The sequence below is a fragment of the Heterocephalus glaber genome, unplaced genomic scaffold (assembly GCF_053883595.1).
Source record: "Heterocephalus glaber isolate CG9 unplaced genomic scaffold, H.glaber_assembly_v1.0 deba00001688, whole genome shotgun sequence".
Classification (NCBI taxonomy): domain Eukaryota; kingdom Metazoa; phylum Chordata; class Mammalia; order Rodentia; family Bathyergidae; genus Heterocephalus; species Heterocephalus glaber.
Genome location: NW_028258413.1, coordinates 3679950 through 3693983, shown reverse-complemented (window position 1 = coordinate 3693983; position 14034 = coordinate 3679950). Strand labels below are relative to the sequence as shown.

The following is a 14034-nucleotide window of genomic DNA, read 5'->3' as shown; positions in this document are numbered from 1 at the left end:
GTATCGACATGAATCGAACGCTTCATGCTTTTATTTTTCCAGTGCGAAAGTGGAAACAAAGGTGACTTTATTCCTAAAGGGTCTTTCTCCCCTCATGTTTTTGCCTGGCCTGAAATCAGACTCGAGTTCCAGAAGGAGCAGTGGCGTGCAGACCTCTGCTCTAACAGGGCGTATTGAAGGCAGCCCAAGCCTTCTCCCTGGCTCAGCTGGCGAGGTCTTCATCAGAAAGACCAAGTCCTGGTCCTGGTGTCGCATCCGGCTGTCAGGAGGAGCTGTGCTTGTGAGCTTTGCAGGAGTCACTTCGGGTTTGTGGCGCTGTCGGTGCGCGGGCTCCAACACAAGAGCCCCGCCCACGGCCCGGCAGTCGCCCCCTGATGGTGGCGTCTCTCCCCTCTCGCGCTGACTGCTGTCCCCGACCATCCAGAGCCCCCAGCAGAACCCCCAGCTCACACTGCGGGCTGCGGGCTCATTCCTGTTAGTCACGTAAGAGGCGAGGTCCAGAGCGCGAGCCCACTGAAAGACCGGACCGCAGGGCGGGCGGACGCCGAGGCTGGGCGTCCTTCCTGTCGCCCAGCGCCACCTAGCGGCGGGCCCCGGCACGACCGCGGCGGGAGAGGCCAGGCGGTCCGTGACACGCTCTCGCTGGTGTGCACACGCGTGCGCAGTGCGAGCGGCCCGGCCAGTGTTGGGCCCCACTGCCGCTCGAGCCTGTCTCCCCCCGGGGATGCTCCTTCCCTCGCCCCTCCACGTGCGGGCGGAAGGGGCGGAAGGCGCGGAAGGCGCAGACGGCTCCTGGCCTGAAGGTGTAACGCCTTCAGTGCGTGCTGTGCGCTGCACGAAAGGGATGACAGGTTAAAAGAATGCTGTTCTTCAGTGCGGTTCTTCGTTACATTGTAGTGTCTCTAAACCACATTGTTATACAATAAACATTCTATCAGGTGTGACTGAAAAACATGAAGAATGTTTACATCCCGAACCACAGTAAGGGCCGGGGATGTAGCTCAGCGGCGCAATGTCTGAGTTCGATCCCCGGCACCAGGAAAAGAAACTAATGAACAAAAACCACAGTCAAAGACATCGCCACGAATGCCTCTCAGAATACGTTTCCTCGCTGCGGACGCTGGTCCTATCTCTTGCCCTTTCCAAGCAGCTCTGGGTCCTCCCTGGAGCTTCATTCGCGCCCTGCCTGCGTCTTCACCCAGAGCTGCTTCACAGTGCTCAGGGAGGAACCAGCAGTCGCAGGGCCGACCTGGGGGCGCGGACGAGCTGCCTTTCGGCTGCGTGTGTTGGAGCAGCAGCCACTGGGACCCGAGCACCCGGGAAGGGCCGGGGCCTGGGCGTGCACCGAGAGGGAGGGAGGGTGGCCGGGGGGGCGCGCGACGTGTCTTTCACTGTAACGCTTCGCGAAATCTGAGCACTCACTATATGCTGCTCACACCTTCTTAAACAACAGAATGCATGCACCCCACAAAGTGCACCGCGGCTCCCGGTGAATCCTGACGAAGCTTCGCGCGCTGAGCCGCGGTTGTACGCCTGCGCCGTGGCGCTCCCGCCGCGTCCTCCCCTTCGGAGCAGCGCTAGAGCAGGGGCATCGCCGCCCCGCGCCTCCCTTCACCGCTAACTCTGTCAGGTGCAACGTAAGCAATGAAAGACGGAGTTCAGCGGCAGGGAGGCCCGGGATGCAGGGTCCTCCGCCCTTCACTTCACCCTCGGCGGGCGGTGCCTTCGGGAGGCGCAGGAGATGTGGCTCCGAAGACGCGGACCACGGGATGGGTTGGTAGAGAAAACAGAGAAGAGGCCTGACCTGGCCGCACTGCAGTCTGCGCCGATGCTGTGTCGGGCGCTTCCTTTTTGAAACCAAGGAGATGAAAATGAGCACTGACCGGATGTGCTTTGCTGTCCAGTCAGACTCCTCTCCTCACGTGTGTGGCACTGAGGATTCTACCCAGGCCCTAAGCGAAATTTTGAGACAAGGTCTCACTAAGTCACCATGTTCCCCAGGCTGGGCTTAAACCTGCAATCCTCCTGCCTCTGCTTCCCAGAGAGCTGAGATTACAGGAGGAGCCACCGTGCCAGGCTACAAATCCCTTTTGATTGGGCACCTTGGCCGCTGCTGTAAACTGAGAAGATATTTACTTACTCTCCAGGACCTGCCGCTCCAGTTCGAGGACAGCGAGCACCGCTAGCAGGTGTTCCGGGTCCGTTCGGCCTGCGCCTGGCATTGGATCCTCGATAAAAGCAGAAGTTCCGACGCCTAGGCCCTGTGTGAGGCTGCTCCCTGGGCGGTGCTCATCCTGTGAGTCTGCCCCGCTCAGGAAGCAACACCAGGCACAATCAGGGCACAGTGAGGACTGAAGAGTGTTACAGAGGTGACAGACACCAAGAGCACCAAAAGGCCAGATTAACAGACTTGTGGCTGGCTGGTTTCTGAATCGGGGTCACTGTGTAGCCCAGGCTGGCCTTGAACTGTGATCCTCCTGCCTCAGCCTCCCAAGTGCCAGGATTACAGGCCTGGACAAGAATGTTTTTAACTGTCTGCCCTTTTCACAGTAATTTCTACTTTTTTTTTTTTTTTTTTTAGACAGATCTCATTATGTACTTCAGGCTGGCCACAATCCTCCTGCCTCAGCCTCCCAAGTGCTGGGATCACAGGCATGTACCACCATGCCTGGCCTATCTATCTGCATACTTCTTGATAGCTTCTTTAATTTGCAGTTTTATTGTATAATTTTCTTTTTTTGTTGTTTGTTTTTTGGTTTGGTTTGGTTTGGTTTTTGGTTTTTTGGTACTGGGGATCGAACTCAGGACCTTGCACCTGTGAGCCAGGCACTAGAACCACTGAGCTAAAACCCCCAGCCCTTGTTGTATAATTTTCTATAGCAACAGCAAAGACTACTTTAGTCTTTTCAGTAGCCTTGAAGTTTTTGGTTTGGCAAAAAAAATTAGAAACAAGGGGAATGAGGATACCTTCTATGAATGAAAGTTCGGACTCTTAACCTAATCGGCGAGCTCAGTCTTGTGAAAGATTAAACCAAGGAAATCTTATTTAATGTAGGAGGAGCCAGAGGAGGCTGTGCTGGAATTGGTCTCCGTGTCTTCCATCGGAGGCAGCAGCGCAGCCTGGATGAAGTCAGGCCGCTGGCCGGTGACTTTGGTGAGCAGCAGCCTCCCAGCACCAGCTCGGTGACACCCGGTCATGTCGCGAGCCGGGAACCCCAACAAGATGCAAACCTGGTGCAATGGGTAGGAAAAAGAAAATGATCATAAAAGCTAGAAAACAAAAGTCAAAATAAAATGCACACTGCCAGCCAAACAAGAATAACAAAACAACATCAGCATACAGCTAACTTGCGTGAAGGGTTTGGGGTGTCAGGGCTGTGCTAAAAGCGCTCTGAGACACCCACAGAAGTTAGATGCAGGAGCACTTCATGAGGGGTGGGGTGCCTGGGCAGGTGTGAGTGTGGGTGTGTGTTCTGACTTCCTAGTTCCAGGTATGTATGTATGTATGTATTTGGACGGGGAGTACTGGGGGACTGAACCCAGGCCCTTCACACTGAGCTACCTCCCAGCTCTGTTTCTTTCTGTCTTTCTTTCTCTTTTTAATGTTGAGCCTGGGTCTTGCTAAATTGCTAAGTTGTCCAGCCTGGGCCTGAACTTGTGACCCTCCTGCCTCAGCCTCCCAGGGCGCTAGGATCACAGGTGTGTGTCACCATGCCGGGCTTGTGTTTAATGCACTTTGGAGATCAGAAAGTGGCAAGAGGAAAGGAATGGGCAAAAAAGAAATTAAAAGAAGGGAGTTGGGGTGTGCACATGATGCATCTTCACTGTTTCCTTTTTCATCCTCCGCCTCCCTCCCTCCCCACTCCTCCAGCTCCCAGTCCCTTCCCACTTGTGAAAGCTCTATTTTCATCATTTTCCCTGCAATTCTTTTCTCCATCTTCCTTCTCTCCCTCGCCTCCCTCCAGCTTGTTGCACCTCCTATTTGACAAAGACTTCCCTACTTCCTGTTTCTCTGTCTTCTATTTTGCTTCCTCTCTCTCTCTCTCTCTCTCTCTCTCTCTCTCTCTCTCTCTCATAGATACAGTTTCTCGTATGAGAGAAACCATGTGATACTTGAGCTTGTGTGTCTGGCTATGGCTATCATCAAAGAGTCCAGTAATAACAAATGCTGGTGAGGCCGTGGGGAAAGGAACCCTTCCACGTTGCTGGTGGGAATGGAAACTGGTCCGGTCTCTATGGAAATCAGGGTGGAGATTCCTCAAAACCCTAAAAATGCAAATTCCATTTCACCCAGCTCTTCCTTTCCAGGGTTCCTCCTAAAGGAGTTAAAGGCATCACATTGCAGTGACCCATGCACACCCGTGTTTATAGCAGTAGCTAAATCTTGGAAACAGTGTACGTGTCCACCAACAGATGAATGGATAAAGAAAACGTGGTGTTTGCTCATGGTGGAGTACTCCTCTGCTGTAAAGATAAACTTGAGGTTTTCAGAGATAAGTGGATGAAACTGGAGACCATGATGCTGAGGGAAATAAGTCTTTCGTATTATTCTACATCTTTATTCATAGGGCTCCTTGTCAAAGATGCCCATTCCTGTTCCACTTCTACACCAGGAAAACTCTTATTCAATAGTCAGTACCCAATTCAAATGGCCTTTGTGGCGATGGGAAGGGGCACTGGATGGGGAGACAGGAGTGAGAGGAGAGGAAGTAAAAAGGATGAAGACGTGATATGCATGCGTGCCAACTCCCCACTGTGAATGTGCTTGTTATATACCACAGACACAGACTAGCAGAATTTTTTTTTTTTTTGTACTGGGGATCAAACTTGGGTCCTTGTGCTTCTGAGGCAGGCAGTGGAACCACTGAGCTAAATCCCTGGCCCTAGCAGAATTTTTAAAAAGAAAATCTCACAATGTGACTCGATATTCAGCACAATTAATAAGCACTAGTAAAAACATAAATAATATTTCTGTGCTAAGACATACCATAAGCAAACCTTTTTCCTTCAGTTATAGTTTTTCCTACCTTTTAGGCAATGAGTCATATCTCAGACTTTGATTCCTAGGGTGTTTTCTGTTCGCCACAACGGTACCACTTGGGTACATGACAGATGTTCCTCCACTTACCTTGACGCTCTCCCTTTATAAACTCATCGGAGTGGAAAACATCATGGATTCAAAAATAATTTTCTCAGGCGGGGATATAGCTCAGTGGTGCTGCCGCCTGCCTTGCAAGCACAAGGTCCTGAGTTGGATCCCCAGTACCAAAAAAAATTTTCTCCCTAGTACCAGGGCTGAACCTGGGGAGCACTGAGCTACATCCCCAAACCTTTGGCAAAATTTTGTTTTTGCTTCAGGGTCTCACTAAATCGACCAGGCTGGCTTTGAATTTGAGATCCTCCTGCCTCATCCTCCCAAGTAGCTGGGATTACAGGTGTGCACCACCATGCTGAAAAGCACTTAACACACGTGACCCACTGGGCATCATTGCTCAGCGGGCTCAGAACACTCACGTCGACTTGTATGGGACAGAGGTTGGATGGAATTTTATAATATTTCATAATGAAGTATTGAATAGCTTGTGCGAATTACTGAATAACTGTAACCAAAAGATGTGGGACACACAGGACACTGCACAGTACGAGTTGTTGACCTCCATGACCGTGTGGCCAGCAGGGATCTGGGCTCGATGTCACAGCCCAGCTCGAGAGAGCATCCTACCGGGAGGGGATTGCAGCCCCAAACTCAAAGCTCTGTTTCTGCTGCACATGGTGTCTGCGGGTCACACGGGGAGTGGTCGCTGCAGGGGGGAACCCCACACACAGAGCAGGTGTGAGGGGATGCCTGTCTCTCCCATCAGACCCTGGCCTCCACGACCCCAGCATCTGACGCAGGGCTGGCGACCAGTGAACACAGATTGGACGACTCATGGACATACCGATGGAACTCTTACAAAATGGGAAATTTCTGACATCTGGTACTGAGGCTCAGGGGGCAGGGGGAGTGCAGGCAGCAGAGGAAGGTGAGCAGTGGTTTCCACGGGGCCACCTTGGGCCTCAGGGGACAAGGTGACCACCCACAGGGACCTTCTCTCCAGCCATCCACACAGTGAGTCCATGCCGATGGAGGAGACCCAGCTGCAGAGCGGCAGCCCAGATTAGTGCAGATGTCTTTGGCTTCAAGAAGCAGAAAGTCCAGACTTCTTAATTTATTTTTTACTTTTTATTTATTTACCTATTTTTGTTTTGTTTTGTTTTTTCAGTACCAGGAATCAAACTCAGGTTCTTGCTCTTGCAAGACATGCACGGCACCACTGAGCTAAATCCGGGTCCTTATCTACTTATTTTTGAGACAGGAGCCGATATGTAGCCCAGGCTGGCCTCGAACTTGTAATGATGCGCCTGCCTCAGCCTCCTGAGAGCTGGGATTACAGGTGTGCTCAACCTCTGACTTCTTAATTTAAGCAAAAAGACTGTTTAAGTAAGATGTTAAATGAAGTGTAAATGTCAAGGTCGCGCTGTAGAACCTTCCCGCCCTTCCCTGCTGCCACCCTGCTGCTCCCCGCTGGCCAGCTCTGCTCCTGGTTGCTTAGTGTCCAGGTTTCTGTCCTACAGGCATGCCATCTGCTTCATCAGTCTTTTAGTAGTCATAACCTGTCCCCACATTTCCTCCACCACCTCAGTGGAGAGAACTAAGCCCCCGCTGACGCACAGACCAGGCCAAAGGGGCCGCTGAGACGGGCCAGGCCCTGCTGCCGCCGAGCCTGGGGTGGGTGCCCATGAAGGCTGGGAAACTTTGCAGGGAGCCCTGGGGCTGGCAGAGATGGGCAGAGCATGCTGTGGAGCCGTGGACCAGCACGGCCTTCCGGGGCGCTCCTTCCCTGGCAGTGGAGAACAACCTGGGCATCGAGAGCATTGCTGCCCGCATGCAGGTGAGATGCTGCTACGCGAAATTTCCAGCGTAGACGGAACTTACCCACATTTTAAAAATCATCTTAATACTCTGTGGAGAAAGCACGATGGGAACATTTACGTACTTCATCACTGAAACAGTGCAGACTATGTAACTTGTGTTGGGAAGAAAGACTGGAAAGACACTGCTTACAGAAGTGGTTGCCTTGGCTGGTTTGATGCGGGCAAGTTTTTTTCTTGTCTTTGTTTCTCCAAGTTTTGTAATATGATTATATTATTTCATACTGATGTGTGATTTTTAAAAAGCATAAACTCATTTCTGTCTTCGATTTTTAATAATTATAACCCCATGGAACAGAATGCAACTTTTCAGTTTCTAGTGCCAGAATGATGTCCCAGAAACAGGCAGTTTTTAAAATACTTTATTTCCAAATACTTAACCTCTTGGACACCCTCCGGCCCCCTCCTCTAGCGTGCTCGTCTGCGTCCTTGTCGCTTACTTACTTACAGCTGTCTCCCAGCATGAAGTGTGGCCCGCACCCCCCTGGCAGCCCGGTGAGGCCTCCTGAGGCCCCGCAGTGGCAGCGAGGGAACCGGCCCGGGTGCGGTGTGGCCAGTGTCTGGCGAAATCCACGACGGCACTGAAATGCACGTTTGTTTGTTGGGTGAGGTTTTACTTGTAGCAAAGCAGACGCCTTAATTGGGGGTGAAATAGCAAAATGGCACCAGCGAGCTGGGTCACAGCAACTGTTCAGCCCTGTGCCGCTGCGGGCTGCGAGGCCCCAGGCCAAGGCGCCGGTGAGGACGCTGGCTCCCGCGGCTCTTCCTGCGGGCCCCTGAGCTCGAGCCTCCTGGGGAGCTCATCCTAACGCATCTGTCATTGCAGGCCAGGGGACCTTCACGCACAGACTGGGGCCGGCCGGGTGCCAAACGCGGGTTTTAGGTTGGGCACGGACCCCAGCTGCCCCGCGCATGTCTTTGCTGCTCCTTGAGTTCACGTCCTCGCTGAGGTCCGAGCCATCGCCCTCGGCGGAGCGCGACGTCCTCCGGGCCAACACGGGAGTCCTTCCCTGGGCCCCTGTGTCCCCTCCGGTCCGGGCCGGGGATCTGTGCCTCCCCCGCGACTGGAAGAGGCCCAGGAGGGGCCTCCCGCGGGGACAGAGGCCCTGGGCTCCGTGGGCCTCAGCAGCCTCCGTATCCGCAACTCCACTGACACGCACAGGCTCCTTCCACCTCTTCCGGGTCAGGCAGAGGAGCCGGGGAGAGGCGGAAGGCTCGTTTTCCATTCCGGTTCTGGCCGTAGGTGTTTGGCTTCCTCCGCGGGCAGGAAGGAAGTCTGCGGGCGAACCGGAGTTTCGTGTGCCCTTAGCGGGCGGGCCAGAGTTTGCAAGCAGCTGCTCACCAGGCCTGAGTGTGCCTCCTACAGAGAGCTCCTCGCCTTCCCCACCTTATTATCTTTTCACGAAGGAAGGGACCCATTGTGGCAAAAGCATCCCGAGTCCCTGAAAACACGAAATCCTGGCCCCTTGCTTCTTGGTTTTGTGTCCCCCGTGGGCCCCGTCTGTCAGTGTTCGGGTCACTTCCTGTCCTGGGGCGGGCACTCGGGGCCTTGCTTCACAGACACCGAGGGCCGCGACCCGTTCCGCGGAGCCTGCCCCACACTTTCCTTAAGGGCCTGTGGTGTTTGCTGGGTACAGTGAGACAAAAGGAAGTCTCCTTAGGGCAGAGGGGGCGAACCTGGGGCACGCGTGCCGCAGTCACCCAGCAACCGAGCACGGGCTGTTCAGCTTTAGTCGCGGTGCTGGGCTTTGCGGTAAGGGAGTGGGTTTGGGAGTGCAGTTTGGGCACTCGCCTCTGAAAGGTTCGCCATCACTGCTTCAGAGGAACCGGAAGTGAGCAGCACACCTGGAGTTCCACACCTTAGCTCCTAAGAGAAAAAAGTCCAAACGGTCGTTTGTGCCCTAATTTCTTTCATTTAAAAACAGGACTGAGACCCAGCAGACCGGTATTGGAGAGAGCTCGGCCGCCCATATCAGTTGGTTTACTGCTCGAGACGCAGAGTCAGGCTCCGTGACCGGTGGCACACAATGAGATATTGTCCAGCCATGAAAGACAGGCCCTGACATTTACCACATGTTGTGCTACGTGAGATAAGCCAGGTACAGGAAGACAAATGCGGTGTGGCCGTGCAGTGTGGCCTCACTCACGTGGAACCTTAAAAGTTGATCTCATGGGAACAGAGCATAGTGGGGAGCAGAGGCTGGTGGCTGGGGAAAGGGTGGGATTGGGAACGCATTTGCCTAAAGAGACAAAATGAGGTAACAGCAGGGAAAAGTCCTATAGTTTGGTGATCATAGTTAATGACAATATGTTTTATGCTTGAAGGGCCGCAGATTTAGCTCAGTAGTTCCATCGCCTGCCTTGCAAGTGCAAGGTCCCGAGTTCAATCCCCAGTACCAAAAAAAACACAACAGTAACTATGTGGGGTGATGGATATGTCAATTAGATTTAACTGTTCCACAACATATATATATATACTTCAAAACATTATTTTATACACTAAAAATACATGCACTTTGTCCATTAATTTAAAAATAAATAAATTTGAACATTCTAAGAAAAGAAAAAGGAACTAGAACTTATGTTTTCTTTTTCTTTTGTTTCTGAGACAGGGTCTCGCTACATAGTTCAGGCTGGCTGGCCTCAAACTCATGGTGGTCCTCCTGCCTCAGCCTCCAAAATGCTAGAATTACAGACATGAGCCAACACACCTGGAAAGAACCCATCTTAGCATTTATGTTAATTTTTAAGCTTTCCTTCTATGAAGATTTCTTGTCCTCTGCTATCTCAATAAAAATGAAAATTTAGGGCCAAGGATGTAGTTCAGTGGCACCACGCCTGCCTTGTAAGCGCAAGGTCCTGAGTTTCATCCCCGGAACAAAAAAACAAAACTGTGAACCCCAAAAATGAAAGTTACTCCTGCAATAATTACAGCTTTCAAAAATGGGCAAGTTGTAGTATATTGCTACTTCAACCTGGAAATTACCCATAAATCTAACCAGAGCAGTACGGTCACAAGAGCCAAGAGAAATCGCCATGACATCCTTACTGTTTGTTAGCTAGAAGAAAAGTGTTGGTGAGGAGGTGTAGGGCATTTCTAATGGGACCTGTGAAGTCCATTTTGTTTGTAATGTGCATGTATGAAGATTTACTCTTGATACATAGTCTCGAATAAGTCCCAATTTAACCTTTTACTTTTATTTTGCACAAAAATAGTCTCTTTTCATACTACTGGTCTTTAGATGGCCCTGACTTAATGGTTCACCTTAGGAGTTTTTTACTTCTCAGCAGTGAGAAAGTGTTATTTATTCTGTAGAAATCATAGTTAGGATTTCAGTCTTTCCCCAGGCCGTGACTGTGACCAGTGCTCCCGGCCTTGCTGGGCAGTGACAGCGAACTGTCCCTGTCTCCATAGGGTCACTAGGCAAACCCCTAAGTCCCTCCAGGGTGCCGAGGCACTGAGCCAGGTGGTCGCTAGGTCAGGTGGGCTATGTGTGCTTTTTACTTAGGATATTTTCAGTTTCTTATTGGCTGGTTGGGCTGAGACCCCGCAGTGAATTGAGGAGCAGCTGCTTCTGCAAGCTTTTCTGTCTGTGGCAATGTTTGGGGACTGGAATCTAGAAAGATACAGGGACATTGGTCCTGAAAGCCAGCAAAACAGAATACGGGCCCCTAGAGTTGGTTCCTACCAGATAGGAGGGCACATGAATGACACGATGCTCAGTCATTGTGCCCAGATTTGATGGAGTCATTCATGAAACATCCCATAGTCCATGCATACAGGTGATCAAATATCCAGGTGAATGTTTAAATTTTTAAAAATTTATTACGGTTAAAGACATGTCGCCATGAATCCCCCTCAGAATACTCCTCCTGGATTCAGACATCCACCCATCCTTCTCCTCACTTTCGGAAGCAGCTCTGGTGACTGCTGCTGCCAAGTGCTGGCCAACCGGAAAGGCAGCTCGTGAAATCATGATGCTGTGTCCTCTTCCATCTCATTCACCCGATCTGGCTCTTCCCTAAATATCTAAATGACCATGAAAGGTCAGCATTTCGAACCCACTCAGGATGCAGAGGCAGCTAAAGCCTCTCAGGAAAGAGGACTCCAGAATGATTTCCAGTGGTCACCCAGGGATGGCAAAACAGTCCTGCAGCCCGGCCTCTCCCTACAGACCTCGATGTAGTGTTTTGAGTTTATGTGACAGCTTGGTTATTTGGTTACCTTGTCTTCAAAGCAGATCTTAAAAGAGAAGGAAAGACCATTTTTTTCTTCTGCATGTCTCTTTTGGCAACTAATAAGTTGTTTTTACCCCCAAAGAAAGCTGGGGTGTAAGGAATGTTCACTATGGCAACTAACCGTGCCCACCCTCGGGAGGGGCTTGGTCCCGCAGACCTCAGGGCAGGGGCTGCATGCCCTTTCTACAAATTCAGCACCCACCTCGGGTCCCCGAATTAATATTTTTAATATTGCCTCATTCTGAACTGGTTTAACATGCACTGTGTCAGCCTGTCCGCATATCCGAATGCAACAGCATGAACATTTCCAGCAGCTCACCCTTCGTGTTCTCTCCCCAGATTTAATTCCTCGGTGTGTGCATCCAGCCTGAAAACCACACCAGGAAGGCTGCAGGACACCGTGCTGCCCACACAGACAACTGGCCCCACTCTGTTCCCTGGCTTCCTCATTGTCCGAAAGTTGGGTGGGTGTGACATAGCCACTGGTGTGGCTCAGGGATCAGTGCCATTGATGGATGTGGCTGTTCTCTTCTTATTATTTTTCTGGAAGAAGTAGATAGGGCAGAGGATTAGGGGCTGGAGGGGGGCTTCTTCCTCCTCCTCCTTCCAATCCTGCCAGTGGGAAGCAGAAGAGCAGCCCTCCCTCACCCCAAAACCCTGTGCTTTCTTCCGGCCCTTCTAGGGTCAGGCCTAAGAACCCAACACATCAGTGTCACCAATCCCACCTGTACCTCCTCTCGCCACATCTTCCCCTGGCTTTCCACAGAGCTTGATGGGACAAAGTCTTCTGTACCTGAATAAGGACAGTTTTAGAAATGGTTTAGGCATGGTAGAAAGGAAAGGGGAAAATGGAATTAAAAATAAGAATCCTGTTATAATTTTCCTATGAATTTGGAGTTTTAAAACTATCCCTCAGTGTTTTTCCCTCAGCATTCTCTTCCCCCCAGCTGGTATAAAATAAGAACAATATCCTCCTTTGTAGTCTCTCTCTGTGCGTAGCTTGGGCTCGGGGAGAGGAAGCTTTAAGCTTCTGTGAGGTAAATGCCAGGAGTCTCCGTAGGTGATTTACCAGAAGACAGCAGGAAGTGGCGTGTGTGTCTGTGAAGGAGGAGGGATGGAGCCAGGGCATTTTGTGACCCTGAGAAGGCACCCCGACCTTCCCTCGGTGACAGTGCCACACTTGCAGATGAGGAATTTGACATCACCTGGGACTGCTTCTGGGTCCCTCATGGCCCAGTGAAGGGCCAGACTGGTTTAGAGTTCAGACAGCACAGTGGCTTTGCAGGCCCTGCCCTCGGCCCTCCTTTCTGCCCGGCCCTAGAGACACAGGGTTCACACCAGGTGTCTTCTTTGGTCATCTCATGCTCGCTCATCGCCTGGACTACTCCCTGTTCTGGGAAATAGACATTTTCAAGTAACTGCAGACAGAGACCGTGTGTTTTAACCAACTGGCAAATGCCCAACTCAAAGCAATGAAGAAAACCAGCCTGGGAATCAGGAGCCCCAGAATCTAGGCCTGGCTGTGTCCCTGACTAGCAAAGCGTTCTGTCAAATGGCAGGACTGGGTTTTATGACCTCTGAGTCCCCTGCAGTGTAGGACTGTGTGCCAAGAAACACTCACTGATAAACGTGTGGGGTTGGCACCCTGACCAGGCCTTCCCAGGAGGGGCCATGCGTGGCTGCTCTTCCGGAGCTAACATGGGAGACTGCAGCTGCCCCTGTGGTCCCCACCTCCTTCGAGGCTATGGGACTTCATCTCTACTGTGTTTCTGACTCTTGAGAGAGAGGCCAGAACTGCTGTCAGCTTCTCCTCTCCCCTTCAGAGCCCGGCCAAGACCTCAGCCCAGGAGAAGGGAGTCTCGACAGAAAGAGCTGACAGGCCTTTAGGGCTCTCCTTCCTGTTCTGCTCCCTGAAGGAGTCTTGTGCTTGTTATTTAAATGTTATGGTCTTCAGAGAGGAAGAAATTATCGCCAGGGACCAGTAGCCATGATGGGTTTTGCTCCAGAGGCAGGAAATGGCTTGGCTGATGCGAAAATGGAGCCGCTGAGCTCACACCGGCCAGCCGTGGGAGCAGGGTTGCCGATGTGAACACTGGTGCTTGTTCTTTTCCAGAGGTTTCTTTCATCTTTTTACTATTTTTTTAATCTCACAAAAATATTCCAAAGAAGTTTATGCTCCGACATTTGAATCACCTTTCCCCCTCGTTTTTAATTTATCTCCCCAGCAGCCCCTACCCACCCCCACCCCAGCTTACTGACGCCAGAGGATCCCGGTTCTTCCAGAGAGCAGGCGAAGTGGGTCACTTCCCTTTGCTGGCTTCACTACGAAATCCCTGTGCACATTTGTCCCCTATTCTACTTCCAGAGCTCAGCGGCCACCTCAGTTCCCTGAGGCCTCGGCCGCCTGCTGAAGGTCACCTTCGCACTTGGAAGCAGGAGGCTTTTGCCCCAGGCCTAATGTTTAATCCCTGCCCCACCTCCATCCCCCCTTCCCCCGTTTTCCTTCAGTTGCACAGTGTTATAAGGGCCTGGCCACACACAGGACCCCACGGGACCCCACGGGAACAGGGCCGGAAAAGAGCTCACAGCTGTGAGGACTGACTTGCACTCCTCTTTGGTCTGCTGCCTGAGTGCCCTGCCCTCCAGGAACCAGGATCCTCGGCAGATTTGTGGTTCTTGCTGTCTCCAAGTGGCAAAGCTGGCTGACCCAAGAGTCTTGCTTCTGTTTCCAGGGGAGCTACTGGAGAGGACCGGCTACCTCTTCGGCCTCTGGACTGAGATGTTAGAGAAAACGGATTGAACTAGAATCAGACAGGCAGGCAT

The 14034-nt window shown here is 51.7% G+C and overlaps 1 long non-coding RNA gene across 1 annotated transcript; it reads right to left on the bottom strand.

Annotated features, from left to right (window-relative positions):
* Positions 1-10649: 10649 nt before the first annotated feature.
* LOC110345981 (uncharacterized) lies at positions 10650-13557 on the bottom strand. The gene is made up of 3 exons (XR_002389717.2): positions 13467-13557; positions 11943-12004; positions 10650-11754 (listed from the first exon to the last, which is right to left on the bottom strand). It is a non-coding gene; the product is annotated as an uncharacterized LOC110345981 (long non-coding RNA).
* Positions 13558-14034: the final 477 nt, after the last annotated feature.